The 18176-nt window shown below is 47.3% G+C and overlaps 1 protein-coding gene across 6 annotated transcripts in view; it reads right to left on the minus strand.

The window, feature by feature from the left end:
• ZFAT (zinc finger and AT-hook domain containing) overlaps nt 1-18176 on the minus strand; it is a 236951-nt gene that overhangs the window by 10458 nt on the left and 208317 nt on the right. The gene's annotated exons all lie outside the window — the stretch shown is intronic.

Below are 18176 nucleotides of genomic sequence, written 5' to 3' on the forward strand. Positions count from 1 at the left end.
ATAGGCAGGTTGGTGCAAGTTTGCTGGGGCTGGAAGTGACTGAGAAAGCAGAAGATGGATAGAAAGCAAGGCTAACATGGGGAACAGGTGTGAAAGGCCAGTGCTTGTGCTGAGCTGCTAGACTGGAAAGCTGTCACTCTCCTTGGGTGGAGTTAGGAACGTGAAGTTACATAACATCACACCTGATTTGCAAGACAAATCGAGGTGGCCTCTGTGTTTAGACACCGCTAAGAGATGGGCCATTTGTTGAATAAGCCATCTCTGAAAGCCACCCACTCTCTGCTTTGGAGTGTCACATCTCTCATGTGTTCAATTCCCACATATACTTCAGACAACTTCTGGGCCCTCTCTTCTGTCCACTGAGAATTTAGCATGTGTCAGATGCTCTGGTGGAGGCTAGAAACAGAACCATGAGGCCAGATGCAGTCCCTGCCCCTAACAGGCTGCAGTTCAGGGAAGAAAAGGACAGGGGGCTTGTCCTGGGTTGTCAGGGTCGGGGAAAGGTGGGGTGGGAAGCAGCTGGTGGCCAGGGATGCTTTCCTGAAGATGATGACCCTGGTCTGTAACACTGTGGGATTCCTACGAGTCTGAAGAATGGGAGGAGGTGTAAAGAGATGGGGAAAAGCACCGGGCAGAGCAAAGGGTGTAGCAACAGCCCAAGGGCTGGACAGATGCAATGAGATTCAGTATAGCCGGAGCACAGAACAAGATGCAATGAGATTCAGTATAGCCAGAGCACAGAACAAAATGCAATGAGATTCAGTAGAGCCAGAGCACAGAACAAGTGGGGGGTGGGGGTGGGGAAGAGATGAAACAAAGAGGGAAAAAAAAAGACTAGAGAGACCATCAGGACCCAGATCATGAAGGATCTTATAGGAATTTTAGTTTTACTCTAAAATTAATGGGTGCCTCTCTATTAGACAGCAGAGACCTGATCAGACCCCCAAGCTCACTCCCCTGAGGTGTAGGAGGGGACTATGGGGAAGAGGAGGCAGAAAGCCTCCAGGTAGGGAGGCCAGGGACAGTCTGGTATCCCGTGAAGAGGATGGGCCTGAACACGGCAAGAGGGTGCAGTGATGGGGGCCAGCAGAGGAGCCTCTATGGTCTATCTGAGCCCTGCCCATCCCCCCTCAACCCATTCTAGGAGGCTCTTAGGCCCAGTGCTCCCCAGGCCTGCTCTCTTCCAGAGTGCAGTGACTGCCACCCTGGCCGGTCCGACCCTCACAGCTCAGTCTGCACCTTGCTCGGCCTCTGCAGCCTCCAGCCCTCCCTTGCTCCTCTCCTGGGCCATTTTCTTCACTTGCCCCACAGCACAGCTCCCTCCTCAGCGTCCTCCGCCCTCTCTGGCTGTTCTCTCTCCATCTCTGCCGCATCTGTCTCCGCTTCTGGACCTCTAAGTGGCATAGGGCCCCAGCGTTCAGCCCCAGGAGGGCTCTTCTCTCTCCGTATCCCCTCCTTCCATCATCTCAGCCAGGCTCATGGCTTCAAATATTGTCTTCAGGCTGACAACTCCCAAATGTATGTCTAGACCAAACCCTTCCCCTGAAATTTAAATGTGTGTAGCATATTTCCTACTAGACATATCCATGTGGGTGTCAAATAGTCATTTCCAAGTTAACAAAGCCAAAATGGAAGTAGTCACTTCCTGCCCACCCAGCCTGCTCCTCCCTCCTGTCCTCTTCTCGGTAGAAGGCACCACCATCCACCCTCTTCTCAAACCAAAAGGCTTAGGCATCAGCCCAGATTCTGCTCTCACACACACTCCACGTCCAAAGCATTGCGGGACCTGTCAGCTCCACTGTGAAATGCAGACCAGAGCGCTCCAGTCCTCCCCTCCCCAGAGGGCTACCCCGGCCAGGCCACGCTATTTCTCACTCTAGGTGTGACCACAAGAGCCCTTAAGCGACTTCTTAGTTATGTGGATCAGCATAGAAGTCTGTGCCTCAGTTTACCACCTAATGCCACAAACATAGATGGGAGACACAGAATCTGAGAGTAGAACATGTTAAAGAGATCCAGGGGTTTGAGGTGACACCAAGATCAAGGTGAGTGAATGGTGAGCGTGGTCACTGTAAAGGCAGCTTAGAGTTCACTGAAAAGAGGGACAAAGTCCCATCCCAATCTCTTCCAACTGTCGTCAGCTTCAGACCTCCCCTGGAGTCCATGCCTGGGTTCAACCACGAAGAGGACTAAAGACTCATCAGTCAACATTCCAAGAAGGCTGACCAGTTCTAGAAAAAAATGGCTGGGGTACTTGGCGATGTCTGGTCTACAGAATAGAAGTTGCAGGGCCCAAAAGATGCCTGTGCCTTCAAATACACAAGGAGCTGTCACATGAGGGGCCATCAGATGTACTGCTGGTTCTGGCGGGGGCCAGAGCTGACAGAGGGGCTACAGAATACAGCGGGCTGCTGTCTGGAATTGATATAACCAGCTCCCCATTACTGAAGTTATGCAAATAGCTGCTCCAAGACCATCAGGCTGGATTCTTCCTCAGGATGGACACTGAAATTAACAGGAGAGTCTGCCCTTTACCCCTCCCTGCATTCCTAAGTCCATAAAGCAGGAATTCCCACCCTTTCAGAAGTCTGAGAGGCAAGTCCTGCCTCCCCACTACCCTCTCACATACCTCCCTCAGAGGGTCTGGAGAAGAAACCCAAGCCGGTGTCTTGGCCTCCTGTCTGCCTTGCTGTCCTCCCCCTGCCTAGAGCTCTCCTTCACCATGCCTGAAGCCAGTGCACCTCAGCGGCAGAACCCTCCATCCCTTGTAGAGATCTTTTAGAAAGCTGCAGATGTGGGCAACAATGCATCAGAATGTCCCTCACAACCAAGAATTGTTCTGTTCTCACCATGACTTCTAAATTTTTCTCCCAAACAGTCACAAGGATAAAAATAAACAATAACAACAACCTTATTTATGATGATCTGAACCTAGAACCTAACTGTTTCACATGTAAACACAGAGTACTTAGTCTGTGTGCTGCATTCTTCTAGAAATACAACTTCTGTTTCCAGCAAGGGAAGACTGTACTTCATTTGCTCTAGGAAAGCCCTCCAGCATCAGCGATGCTGCTCACACTAGTAGTCTCACCCTCAAGTCACAATGTGCTCTTGGCCTGTGCTTGTGGCTGGTGCACCCAGAGTGGACACTACGCTTAGGAGAAGGCACCTGACCACATTGTTAGGTTTTTATTTCATTTTCTTATTGTTGCTTTAACCAATTACTAGAAATTTAGCAGCTTAAAACAACACAAATGTATCATTTTTCAGTTCTAGAGTTCAGAAGTTTGAAATGGGTCTCACTGAGCTAAAATCAACATTTCAGCAGGGCTGTGATCCCGGCTGGAGACTTTAAGAGAGAATCCACTTTCTTGGCTTTTCCAGCTTCTAGAGACCCCTGCATTCCTTGGCTTGTGGCCTGCTTCCATCTTCAAAGCCAACGACATTTGGTGGAGTCTTTCTTACGATGTCATCTCTCTGGTTCTGACCCTACTGCCTTCCTCTTCCCCATTTAAGGACACGTGTGATCACACTGAGCCCATGTGCATAATCCAGGATAATCTCCCCATCTTGGATTCAGCTAATTAGCAACCTTAATTCCCGCTTGCCATGTAAAACTTAACATATTTGTAGGTTCTGTGGATGAGGACGTGGACATCTCTGGGGCACCACTGTCCTGCCAACCACTGTATCTTGGTATAGTCATGTCTGAATATTAAAATACTCAATTTTTTATTTTATAATTAATAACTTTCCATTTACTTCTTGTTATTTCAGTTAGGACACTAGAGTTTTTTTGTTTTTGTTTTTGTTTTTTGTTTTTTTTTTCAGTCATGCATGTGTAGGAATCTATGAATTTCATTTCAGGTGAGTAAAAGGAGTGTTATAAGGTAGTCATTATTCAAGGGGAGTCCTGGGTCCGTTGGGTTGAGACTCCACGTGCTACGGCAAGCAACTGCCCTCCTAGGAAGAGCTGCCCTGCTGTTGCCCAGCCCTGCATGTGACTAGATGGCTCAACTGGTCTCCAATTCCTCTTCCTCTCCTGTTGTTCTCATTACCATCTGATTCACTCATGTCTTGTTTCTCAGATGCTTCCATACCTCGAGATCAAAGGAAAGGGTGCAATTCATTATTTCCTCCCAAATGGCCAACATCTTCTATGGTCCCTTCCACTCAGAAATTCGCGGATTCCATGTTATGGTAAGAATTAGAGGACTGCAGACAAAAGTCCAAATACAACCTAACAACAAGAATGAAAAAAGAATCTACCTGCAGTCGATTCTTGCAGGTAGAATATTCCCCTGTGTGTGTTTAAGCTCTGGGGAAGAAGCCTTATTTTTTCCAGGGATTAGGGCTTCACTCACTGCTTAAATTATAACCAAGCAATAGCTTCCTTTTCATTCTCAAAAGGGGGACTGGCAGGACCATTTTACAAGGTTAACAAGTAAGGACATTTGCTTTCACAACCCTAGGTGAAGAGTGGAGTTGTATAAGTCAGAAACAAAGGGAAACAGCAAACACAATCCTGAATTTATAGAGGAAAGAAAATGCATAAATGAATGTGGTTTGTAAAAAACATCATAAATTCCTAACTCCAGAAATATATACCTGCACAGGACAAAAAGAAGGGTGTTCTGAGGGGGCATTATGTGCAAGAAACTTGTGGAAATATCAGGAGATATTCACAGGCAGGAAGAAGCCATTCCATACATCAACGGAGATTTAAAGCCTTTTAGGGAGGAAAGAATGCACAGAAAGTGAGGAAGGCCATGATTCATCCCACTGTCAGGCTAGACACCTTTCATGGAGGAAGACAGTATAATGCTGCCTCTCCACCCTATTTTTGTCTTGGTTGTAAGTAGACAGCAGACACATTTTCTTTCCCGAAAGTATAAATCCCATGCACAGTGCAAAGCCTAAGCTGTAAAGGCCACCTGCTAATGGCAGTCACCACCCATTTCCTGTGTTGCCTGGGTCTCTGCAACACTGAGACTCCACTATCGGCCGACACAGCTGCAACCCTGTTTCCTAAGCCCCAGGCACTGGAGAGCTCTGCTGCCACCCGCAACACGGACTTGTCCACCAGGTCCCTGGGCCTGAGGGGAACGGGAAGGGCCAGCTCTCTTCATTGAGAAAGAAGGGCCTTCGAAACAGGTTGAGAGGAGCAATGCAGGCTTCCTGGCCTCAGTGCTGAAAGAAGAGGATGAAAAGGTTTCCATACTGGCCAAACCAACTCACTGGGCAACAGAAAGAGGATGCCCATGACTAGAACATCTTGTACTTCTTGCATGTCTCGGCAGTCTAGGCATAGCTTAGTTTGATCTGAATAATCATTTGACTAGAAAAGGAAACCTTCTCTCGTAAATTGTGGGAAACTAGAGAGATCCACATGGTAGAGAGAGCGCATGGGAATGAAGAGACGGCGGGGCAGGGGGCAGTGCCTGGCACAGGGCAGGTGCGTGAGGCACGGCACTCATGACTGCTTCTGGATGCCGGCCCTCCTTGGAGGAAGGGTCTGCTGCCCCCTTCCCTCCCCGGCTGAGCCAAGCTCCCATGCACTTAAGCTGCTGCCCGTGTGCTTCACACATCCCCTCCGCACCATCATGCCATGGCCACAGGGCACCCAGCTTATAGTAGGCACTCAATAAACACTGAATTGAATTATTCAAATGTGGACCCCAGGAGATATTTCAAAGCTGTGCTAAAACAGTTCAGAGCAGATTCACCATGAAAGGGAAGGAGGCAGGCAGAGTTCCCCCTCCTCACAAATATCTTTTGATATTTAGACACATTTATTGTGCATAATACTTGACTTTCTTCCCCTTTAAGTGCACACACACTGAATCTCTATTTGATTTAGTGCCAGACCTGGCGTGGCAGCTCTACAGCATTGCCCGGTCCTCACACAGGGAGCACTCTCTTCCCTACACATTCTCCTCCCTCCACACCCCTGCCTGGTGATCCCTGCACAGCTGTGCGGCTGTTGGGGTTGGGCAAACCTTTCAGCTTTTTCTCACCCAAGTCCCCTCCACTGTACTTTAGGAGTAGTTTCCTTTGTACATTTCCACCTGCCTGACTTTCACAAAATCACCCCCGTGACCACCCTTGCAGGCCCCGGCCTTTCTCTTTGCTGGTGGCTTTGTCAGCCTGAAGGGCAGGTGCTCGATAAAGCTGTGGGGACAGGATCGATCCGCTGCCCTTTAGTGGGCCACCTCGAGGACACTGTCTCGGTGCCTGCTGGGGAAGCGCCTGGCTCCTTTCCTCAGCTGACGCACACTCTTCTTCCCCTAATTAAGCAATCTGCTTCCACTAGCAGTTTCTTTCCCAGTACTTGAACATGAGTGACCTGAAGCCTCCACGGAACCCCACCAGGGCCTTGCTGGTAACCGAGCAGAGAAGGAAAACGGAGCTGGCAGGACCCAGGTCGTATTCCTCCCTGGATGACCACAGAGCAACAGCCCTTGCCCAAGGTAGAAAAACCAAACTCCCAGGAATAAAGTGTTTTTATTTTTTGTTTCAAATATGTTTATCATAACAAAACATAAACCATTTAAATCACTCATCAAACTTATCGAGGTAAGTTCATTAGTAGCAAGTAGATCTAAGAACAGAAAAAGAAACTATCTCTTCTTGTTTTGAGCACCAGTGAAGCTTTGACATTCACCCTACTGGTGTTGACATGACAGTCTCCGATCTTATGCTGAAACCCCAGAAAGACACCAGCTCCTGCTCTTCAAATCCACATGACCCATGTACTTCTCTCTCAGAGTAGGAAGATCTACTTAATTCTACTTAATTCGACTCTCTTTTGGCCTGGTCTTAAGTCTCTCTCACACAGAACCACCACCTGCCCAGCTCCCCTGACTCTGGGCAATGTCCCTCAGCATCCGCAATTCCAAAGCAGCCTGGTCTCAGCTCAGGCTGCTGTCACAAAGCAGCGCAGGTTGAGTGACTTATAAACGACAGAAATCTATCTCCCATAGTTCTGGCGGCTAGAAGTCTGAGATCAGGGAGCCAGCATGGTTAGGTTACAGTGCGGGCCCCTCTTCCAAGGGCAGATTATTGACCTGTAATTGTGTTCTGACATGGTGGAAAGAGAGAGATCAAGCTCTCTCCTCTCTTATTAAGGCACTCATTGCATTCATGGGGCTCCACCCACAAGACCTAATCATCTCCCAGAGAACCCATCTCCAAATACCACCATTTTGGGGATTAGACTTCAATCATATGAATTAAGGGGGGAACGTGAGCATTCGGTTCCTCATCATGCCTCCCCCAGGGCCTCCTCCAAGGGAATTACTCACAATGACTCAACAACTGGAGTTTGTAAGGGGTCAAATGATTTTGAGCCACAATCATGTTAATTTGTGTAACTATGTGTTTACCTCCCTGGACCAAGCAACGAGCTCTGCCATGAGAGGTGGTACCTGGCACAGTGTGGTGGCTCACGCCTGTAATCCCAACACTTCAGGAGGCCAAGGTGGGCAGATCACTTGAGCCCAGTAGCTCGAGACCAGCCTGTGCAACATGGCAAAATCCTGTCTCTAGAAAAGATACAAAAATTAGCCAGGCACAGTGGTTCACACCTTTGGTCCCAGCTACTCTGGAGGCTGGAGTGGGAGGATCGCTTGAGTAGGGGAGGTTGAGGCTGCAGTGAGCCATAATCACGCCACTGTACTCCAGCCTTGGTGACAGAGTGAGACCCTGTCTCAAAGAAAAAAAAAAAGGTGGTGTCTTATCCACCCTGGACTCCTGATGCCAAGCATAGAGCCTAGACAACACCAGCATCAGCACTCACCTGCTAAATGGAAGCGACCAGAAGCAGAAACAGCTGTGGCTGAATTCTACATGCACAGTAAGAGGAAAGGAGCTATGCTGTTTCCATGATCACAGGAGCTAAGATTTATTGACTCAGCCACGTGCCAGGCACAGGGCCAGTGGCTTCATTTTGCATAATTAGGTATAATGCATACAACAGCCCCTTGGAGTAAGTTCCATGATCTTCCCATTATACAGATGGGGAAACACAAGTTCAAAGAAGAGAAGTGTTTTGTCCAAGGTCACACACTATTATGTGACAGATCCAACCCAAACAGTCTGGCTGTCTTTTAGCCCCTTGCTACACCACTGGCTGTGCCAAGGACTCCTCCATCCACTGTGACATGAGCTGGGGTGACTCCCATGAAACGGGCTTCTCCAGAGATACCCCGTTGTGCTGTCCATCCGGGGCAGGGAAGCTCTGTCCCAGAGGCCTGCAGCTCCTGTGGTAGGGTATGCACTGCCAGCCTGGAGAGCATGAGGCTGCTCAGCACAAGTCACACCCAGGGCAATTGGGCCCCACTAGCTCAGCTTCCCAACATCTGATCTGGAATTCACGGTTTTGAATGCGTATGAAGCCTCTAAAATGTACCAGGCCCTGAGCCAAGTGCTAGAGATCCCAGAGATGGGTGAGACCAAATTGTCACCTGCTCTCATGGAGCTTCCAGTTTGCTGGGGGGAAAAGCCATGTGTATAACCAACCACACTAGATATGGTTTGTGACACAGTTCCTAAGAACTGTGACGGGGTGAGGGAGGGTACTCCTCCCCGTGGCCCCATCTTCACCACTGCCTGGAGAGGGAGGAGAGCTTCTGCCCCTCTGAAAATATTCCCTTCCTAATTGCCCCCTCAGGGCAGGAAGGACTTGACAATCCAACAGCTGAAGCTGACCACCGGGTCTAACCTGATGTGTCCTAACGGGTAGGGGTTATCCTGACATGCAGGGACCCCCGCCCCCATAGGTCGTGCTCCTTCTTGGAGTGTTTGCTTTTATGCAGAGGCAGCTGCTCCAGGATCTTGCGCCTTCCACAGTCAGCACGGGTGGGGTAGGTCTTCTTGAAACATCCCACCATGAAGCAAGAAGGAAAGTGGAGGGAGAGAGGCGGGCACCTTGCTGTCAGGCCTGGTGGGCCATGGAGAGCTTCTATTCTAAGTTTACTGGAGACGTTCTGAGTTATTGGAGGATTTTAAAGTAAGGGTTGCTGTGATGTAATGATACTTCTAAAAGATCGCCCTGGCTTCTATGTGAAAACTGCATCTCAGAGCAGCAGGATGGAAAGAGAACAGCATCCTCTGTGAGCCAGGGGAGGGGGACTGACAGCTGAGAACAGGCTTCTAAAATTCTAATGTGCAGGATGCCCCCGCTGCTGGTTACACATAGAGCCTGATTTGGTAGGGTTGGGGTGGAGCCGGGATGCCCCCGCTGCTGGTTACACACAGAGCCTGATTTGGTAGGGTTGGGGTGGAGCCGTGATGCCCCTGCTGCTGGTTACACACAGAGCCTGATTTGGTAGGGTTGGGGTGGAGCCGTGATGCCCCTGCTACTGGTTACACACACAGCCTGATTTGGAAGGGGTGCGGTGAAGCCAGCGACTCTGCATTTCTCACAAGCCCCCTGATGCTGACACTGCTGGCCAGGGGACTACATTTTGAGTAGCAAGGGCTTAACTGAAGGCGGTAAGGCCAGGAGCCAGAGGGACTATTTGAGGCCCCTTGTGAAGCAGGAGGCCACCACATGTGCTGACAGGGCAGACGTCCGGTGGGAGAGGCAAGGAGGCAAGAGGCCCTCCACCAGCTGGGGACACCAGATGGATAGGAGGAGTAGGAAGGAGGGGGACACTAATAGTTCTTGTTTCCGGGAATTCCTCCGGCCAGGATGGAGACTACTGTTCTGGTGGGAATGAAAAACAAGGGCCAGCCTGAGGCAGGACAAGTCTACAGAGGGCCCGCAGCGCTCTCCTCCATATGCAGGACAGCTCTGCCTCACTCCCGTCAGGGCTGTTACAGCCTGGCCTTGACCCCAAACTTGAAATAGACCAAGTGATCTCAGCCAGCAAGGACAACTTCCCAGGGTGAAGCTGCCTGGAGGGGAGATGTCAATTAAAACCGACCTGCCTTGGCTAAGAACATGGGTCAGGAAACAGGCACCAAGCAAACAATAATAAACTCAGCAGTATTAAAACTCAAATAAAGTGGGATTCTGCAAATAGCACCAACCAAGGCTGTAGCTTCTTGGGGCATAATAACAGAAAGATGGGGACTTAGGAAAAGGAAAAAAAGTGAAGTTGGATAGATGAGCATCCTCAGGTTAGCTAAGGATGGCTTGTATGGGAAAAAGGCATCATAATGAAACAGAGAATAACCTTTGTTCTCTATGTTTTCAGACCATTTCTCATATGGCCACAGATATATCATGGGGCCTATTTTTACTTTAAAAATTTCACAAAGAAATGGAATTTTCCGTAACTACTATGGTGTAAGAGAGCTCAGCAAGTAACAAAAGAGCTTTGGGAAAGGATGCAATGTGGAGTAGCAGCCATCCAAAGTCATACCAGAAGCAGAAGTCTCTGAAAGAAGTTTTAGTTAAGACAAAGAAAAAGAAAGGGTTCAAACAACCACAGGAGAACTAAGAAAGGCCTACAAAGGACAAGAGTTGGCATTAAGTGACAAGGGAGAGTAACCTATTGCCAAGACTCTGAATGAACTTTTTGTTTCTGAATCTACATGCTAAAGGTCACCATTCCGCAACAACAGAAAGAACATTCTATAAGGAATGTCAAGTATGAGAACACTTTTAAGAGGCTACCTGCATGTATAATTAGGAGTTTCATACAATTAAAGTTGGCAGAGGCCTGGGATCAAATAAATTGCACTGCAGAGTTCATTAGGCAGGAGCCTAACCTCACCAACCAACAAAAGCGTGCAGCTGAAAAGTGGTTGTCATTACAGTAAGGGCTAGGATATAGGGAAAAAAACAAAGTCATCAATGAGACTTCAGTATTTTACAAAGATCAAAAGGACTTGGCATTAAAAGATAAAAGTGAAACCTGGATTATAGGTATCTATTAGAAATCCTGAGCATATGCCTAAGAATCTAGTATTAGATCATCTGAGGCCTAAGAAGCACACTGGGTGCATATGCTCTCGGTCCTGGAGATACGCAACCAATTTGCCTGCCTATAGAGGACACATGCAATTCTCTTGCCTGGGTCTTCCACAGGCCTTTGAATCCATCATGACTCATTACACTACAGAGCCTGCAAGGATGGAGTGGGTGTGACATCCAAATACAATGAAGAGTAACAGAAAATACAAGCAGTTATGGCAGATGGAAACTGCTGTTACCATCAATTCTTTTACAATTATACATACTCTTAATCTTCTTGGAAGGATTTGATTCCTTAGATGAGCCACAATAATGACAGAAAAAAACCGTTACGGGAAAGTGGAGTAAATGATACAACTGAAGATGCTAGGGTTCCATTACGGTGCGAGAGAATACAGGTCTGCTATTGTAACGTACCACACATGCACAGGCAAGATGAAATGAAATCAAAGGAGGCTTTGAAGGGGAAAGGTGAGTGGAAAGAAAAGTAAGAGAAAAGCCAGCCAGTGACTCTCCTTTTATCTGCACTGTGAGAATTGTGTTGAAGTTAGGGAGATACTTGTTTATAGTAGAAGTCAAAAAAGTGCCTCTGTGGGAACAAGAAAAGGAAAATTCCATTAACTCACCAGTTATTTGAGCTTAGAGGGATAACAGAAAAATGGGATGGACTTCGCTCAATCCTTTTTGTGGCTAGGATTAGAGAAGAGATCTCATCTCGGCCCCACTTTAAGACAATTCAGATGGCCAGGCTCTCTTACACCACAATCTGTAAAGAGTTAGAAGAGTATCTCGCACCAATGTGGTTCTTCTTTCAGATCTTTTGCTGTGTAGCTACAATCACAGTTGTAGAATAGAGCGCTTGTTTTTAAAAGTAAAAATAAAAATAGATTTTGAAGCCTCATAGAGTCACTTTCTAGATCCCCCTCCTCATTATTTCACCACAAGTCTTATAAAATGTTCAACATCTGCCCCCCGATGGGAGGAGGCCAGTCTGAGCATCCCTTCAGGTGGCCCACAGGGCACCAGGTTTCTCTCAAGCCAGAGGCTGCACTTGAGAAGTCCCTTCTGCAGAGCGGCTTCTCCCCACCAGGAGCCCTTGTCCAGATGGGCAGTGAGAAAGGGGTCAGGGGACCACATTACTCAGTGCCTTAAATTAAAACATGACAGATTGGACATGCACTTCCTTGCAAACAGGCAACTGGTGTATGTGGTCTCCACTGAAGTAGAGTGCCTTTTCTTGCAAAAAACAATGAACTGCAAATAACAAACAGCAATTCCAACCCCGGCTGGCAACCAACATATGTCTTCCAGCAAGAACTGCTACTTAAGCTCCCTCTCAGGCTTCACGCTGTATGCTGAGCCCAGGGTGGGGGCTCTGCTTGCTCTTCTCCCAACACTGCCAACCATCACGGGGACCCACTTGAAGGCTGAAGGTGGCAAAGGTTGTGTAGAAGCAGTTGGGAGAAGAAGGTGGGGTGATTTGGGCAAAGCTGGAGTTCCTGCTTGGTTTTCTGTTTGTTTCGTTTTGATCAGTGGTTAAAGCATGTCAGAGGAGCACTTGGGATTTTGAACAAGATTAAGGCAGAATAATTCTGTGCTGTGCCCGGCTAAGGGCCTGCATGGGGAAGAGGCGGGTGCCCATGGGTCTGAGGCAGTCCAAATTGCTCCTTCCCACTGAGGCCCCAGCACACAGTGTGGAAGCATCTAGCACATTGCAGGAAAACAACCAACAAAAGAGAGGGGCAACCCCAGGAGGCACTAAAACCGGCAGGCAGTGCGTGTGACACCCCATCCCCACCCCAGGCTCATAAGCCAGGGCAGCCAACTCCTGGGCTGCAGGGGAAATGCCTGATGTGGACAGAGACAAAGGCCTGCCACGTAGAGTGCTGCTAACACTAGCTCCTACTAGACATCTACTCCCATGGGGGCAGTGGCAACAATGGTTTGCTTGCTCATGGCCAGGAGGATTGAGTGGAGTGCTGGTGCTCCATGGAGGACTCCTGGGGGTCAGTGTGCCACGCTGGCACAGTCCTCTCTCAAGGATACACAGGATGGAGCTGATTCCTGAATCTTGAACCAAAATCTCAGCTGTGATAGAAATACGGATCTGCCAATGGATGTGTTTTCTGGAAGCTACTAAATCACCATGAAATATGTCCACCAAAATTGTCTCTGTGAAACTGAGAATTTCACCCTTGAAGCAAATAACAGTTTTTCACTGACAAAAGAGACACTCATACCCTGAAACATATTTGTACATGTGTAATAGTTCATTTTATATGTCAACTTGACTGGGCCATGGGTGCCCAGATATTCGGTCATACCTTATTCTAGGTATGGCTGTGATGGTGTTTTTGGATGAGATTAACATTTAAACTGGCAGACTGAATAAAGCAAATGGCCCTCCCTAGTGTGGGTGGGGCCCATCCAATCAGCTGATGGCCTAAATAGAATTAAAAAGTTGACCCTCCCCTTTTGAAAAGGAGGGAATTCTTCCTCCCAACAGCCTTCAGGCCAGGACACTGGTTTTTCCTGCCTTTGATCTCAAGCTGAAACACTGGCCCTTCCTGTGTCCCAAGCCTGCCTACCTTCAAATTGGAGTCACACCATTGGCTCTCCTGGGACCCCAGCTTGCTGACAGCAGACATTGGGATTTGTCAACCTCCACAGTCACATCAGCCAATTCCTTCTTTTGAACACACACACACACAGACACACACACACACACACACACACCCCTATGAGTTCTGTTTCTCTAAGAAACTCTGACAAACACAACGTATTTCTTATCAGGTCTCAGTAAAGCAGGAATGGTGGCCGAGTCACAGAGAAGCAGGCTTGGTAAAGTGCATGCTGCTGGACAGCCTCACTTGGACAAGACTGCATCAGGTAAGCTCTTGTACACAGGGGAGTGTCCTGGCCATTCGTATGTGCACATGGACTGAAAAGTAACTTGTACAATGAACGAATGACCCACACCACTTCACTGGGAGCCCAACTCCCTCCCCAACCTCAGAGGCTGACACCCCACAATGCCCCAGCACCCCCAGTCTGCTGTTTAGGGCAAACCCTCAGCAGTAAAAACAATACAAAATTAACACAAAACTCAGAAAGACCGAAGATTATCATAAAGGCAAACTGTTCAATCATCCTGACCTTCTTAAAAAGAAGATGCTGTGTCATCATAAGGTGTACTTATTACTTAAAACACCCCGAGGGAAAGAAGAAAGGGCACGGTGCAGTAGCTGGCTTGGTGAACCCAGGAACCAGAGGCCAAGACAAATGTCAGTGACAGTCTTAGACAGGCACTGATTGTTCTGCTAAATATCAAAGGGCAGGAATGCTCAGTGTAGGTTCACTATTTGCAAGAACCAAGAAATTGTCATTTGTTAAAAACGCCAACATGACTTCAAGAGGGTATCATAGGTCAGGAAGCCCATGGCCAAAGGACATTATGCCCTAGGTGATGCCATAAGGCCACAAACTGTTTGGACTCCAAGTGGGCAGAAGGGCGGAAGGGAGAGACCAGGCTGAGATACTTCCGAGACTTGGAATCCTTGGCCCATGTTACAACCAGGCAAGTCATTACTCTATGCAGGGCCTCTTCCACCACCCCTACCTCTGCCTCCAGTCACCCAGCTGGCGCCAGCCACCAGCTCCTGTACCCACTCCTGCCTGGAGCCCTGCTCCCACCCTACACTCACAAGGCCTCCCTGCTCAGCACCTGCCCCCACCCCAGACCCAGGTTCATGGGCCCCTGGTGCTCCCCACAGCACTCCTGGGTCCCTGGGCCACCTCCCTGAAGCATTCATCACTCTCGATTGGAACTGCCTGTTTAAGGCTGCATTTTCCATACCTCTTGACCAGTTCTGATTGCTCTTTTTTCCAGTGTACTTTTTGCCTCTAACGTACTATTATAATTTACTTATTACATGTATATGGATTGGCTATCTACCCCAATTAAAACGTAAGCTTCTCGACCATATCATTCATCTGATATGTTCACTGAAATATCCCAAGCGCTGAGAACAGTGACTGGCTGGTAAAAGCAGCTCAAGGCATATTTGTTGCATGAAAAAATAAGTCATTTCCCTTGTTAGACTATTTGCCTCTTGAGAGCAGGAACTATCTTCATTCTGCAGCCCAGTGTGGTGGGCACAGTAATGCCCGCACCCCTCAACCAAAGCTGTCCATGTCCTTATCTTTGAGGCCTGTGAATATGTTGCCTTACACAGCAAAGAAGAATGTGTAAATGTGATCACATTAAGGAGCTGGTGACGGAGAAGCCATCCCAGGTGGACAGTCCTGGATTATCTGGGTGGGTCCAATGTCATCAGAAGGGCCCTTAAAAAAGGGAGTAGGAAGGCTGGCAATTGCAATTTGCCCCTGGAAACAGAGGTCAGAGTGAGTGGATGTCAGACCTTAGCCTGCCGTTGCTGGCTCTGGGGATGGAGGAAGGGAGCCTCGGGTCAAGGAGTGCAGGTGGCCTCTAGATGCCAAAAAAGGCAAGAAAGGAATCTTTCCCAGAAACACTGTAGCTCTCTCGACACCTTGAGTTTAGCACAGGAAGCACTGCAGACTTCTGACCTCCAGAATTGTAAGACAGTATCAGTTTGTGTTGTTTTAAACCATAAATTTGTGGTAATTTGTGGCAGTGGCAATAGGAAGTTAACACAACCAGAGACTGAACACACAGTGGTTGCTCAGTAAATGCCTGCTAAATGAGTGCCTGTCAACCATACATACAATGTTACTTTGAGTCTAAAATAAAATTTAATCCATAAGAACATCCACGAGTGATTTAAGCCATGAGCCACTGGTGATGACCACTGCTGTTATTTTCTTTGGTTTTTCTTTTCCTTTAAATAACTAATTTTGACTCAGAGATGCTCATGATAGCATTTCCTGTGCGGCTAGCTGTCTTCCATTTACCTTCTTAGGCAGTTCTATTTATCAAATACAAATTTCCTTCTCATAAAACCTTAACGCAAGATTTAACAACACTAACAAAAGGAATCACCTTATTTAATGAAAACTGTCAGGTTTAACAAACACACATTTAGTTGCACTCAGGTTCTCATCTGGGCCCTTCTGCCGGGCTGGAGTGGGGCACGCAAGCATGGTTCTTTCTGAGCGTTTGGAGATGCTCGGGCCCCATGGATCTATTTTTAATGCCCCATGGATCTATTTTTAATGCCAACACTCAAGAAAAGAGGGAAAGTGACAAGAAGTCGTTGAGGACAGATTTCTGTGTCCAACAAAGAATTTAAATGGTCTCAATTATGGGCAAAATCTTTTCCTTGTCTCTTTAAAGACCAAGAAGCAAACAGTTTTTTCCCAGCTCTCTTCTCTCCAACACTGCCAGCCCCGCACCAGGCCTGCCATTACTTTCATCCCAGAAGCTGAAAACCCCAGAAGACTTGGGATTAATCCCTTTCAGTGATTATTGATGAATTTTGATATATGAAATTCTTTTCAATTAACAATAAGTCATGAAAAATTATAAATAGAGTATATATCTATTTGTTTATATGAGAAATAAATTTTGAAATGTTTAACCATCCAGAAGCAACTTACGTACAATGTAGAATTTGTTTTGTTTTTGGTCTTGTGGACGATGTATATAAAAGAGATCTAAAAAGATCTCAAAAGATGCTATCCCATAGTAATTTGAAACACTGTTCTGCGATATACATCACATACTTTATGATGAGGAATTCTTGCTTTTTTCTCTCCGGCAATACTGATTTGTAGGATACAATTGAAGAATCAAAACTTCCAACATAGTCAATTCTATTTCATAACATTTTTTAAGCAACTACTGTGTGTGATGTCTGGGGTTTGAGCAAGAGAAAGCCCCCGACATCAAGGTACATCCCACAGGAGGAAAAGCTTTCCTCTTTCCAACTGGTGCAACAGAGTTCACATTTCATTGCTTCAGCACAGTTATTAAGCAGATATAATTTCTTGACTGAAAAAATCCTAAACCAGAGTTTAATTAAAAGAAAAAGGTTGAAACCAATTTTTCTAATAAATACCGCTATATTTCAATTTAAACTATAGGACAATGGAATTCAGAGGGCATCCTTTCACCTGGGAGAGCCTGAAACACTTCATTTCCTTTGCTATAGGAGTGGTGCTCAGCGTCTACCCGCCCATCAGTCTGTCCACCCACTCCCCTCTCTGTCATTTATCAACAGCCACCGTGAGCGAGGTGCGGGGCCAGGCAGACAAGATAATGGCCAGGACATACACCTTCTTGGGGAACATTTCCAAATGCAGTTCCCCACGACTGTGTTCAACAGCACCACTCTTTGCTGTGTTTGCAATAAGAAAGAAGATCCTCGGAAGGGCGGCACTGTTTTCTCCTCCCGCAAACACATTTAGCTTGTCGACACTGGTCGTTCTGGATGCTTATCTGCCTCATCCCTTGTTGTGCTGTCAGTCTGATGCCTCGAAGCATATCTAAGCTATAACCCAAACCCTGTGACCTCATGTATCACTGCATTGCCTGCGAGGCTCAATAAATCATGTCTCCCAGCAGCAGCAAATCAATCTAGTTCTCAGAAACAAGACACAAGTCACAATCAGAAGCACCTTCCTGCACTCTCAAAAGGATTTCGCATGTATGAAACATTCAAAGTCCTCCTGATACCATCCCAGAGAGACCCTTCCTAAAGTTCCAGGTCCAGCTGGGGACTCCACATGTCAAGATGCAAATGAGGAGTTTCAGAAGATATTTATAAGACAATCTGAAGACTGCAATCTAGTAAACACCAAGAAAAGCTAAAAAGGTACTTAGCCTGGAAGTGTATGAATCTTTTCTCAGCCAACGCAGATACCAGGTTGCTACAGACTGAAGCATCCCCCTGCCTACTCTCCAGCTCGACTCCTGAGAGAAATCACACTGTGGAGGAGGGATTTTAGGACCTGTGATCCAAACATTCATCTAGATATGCTAAGTCTTGTCCGTAGGTCAAGAAACCCAAGAGGTGAACCTGAATGTACTTACTAATTCCCCCAGAGAACTACTTGGCCTGAATTTCATGCTTTGCATTGTGCCCTGGGCACATTCAGGGGACAGTTGTGGAGACAGTGCTGGGATGTCCCCTCCTGGCTCATGAGGTCACCAGGCACACATCACTCAGGCGTCCCTATGTGAGTGCCTCATTAAGAAATATCTTATTTGTTAGTGCCAAGAAAAGCTAACCCCCTTCCTGAGTTAACTGTTTAACGTCTCCTTTTTGTTTTC

The sequence above is a fragment of the Pan troglodytes genome, chromosome 7 (genome assembly GCF_028858775.2).
Source record: "Pan troglodytes isolate AG18354 chromosome 7, NHGRI_mPanTro3-v2.0_pri, whole genome shotgun sequence".
NCBI lineage: Eukaryota > Metazoa > Chordata > Mammalia > Primates > Hominidae > Pan > Pan troglodytes.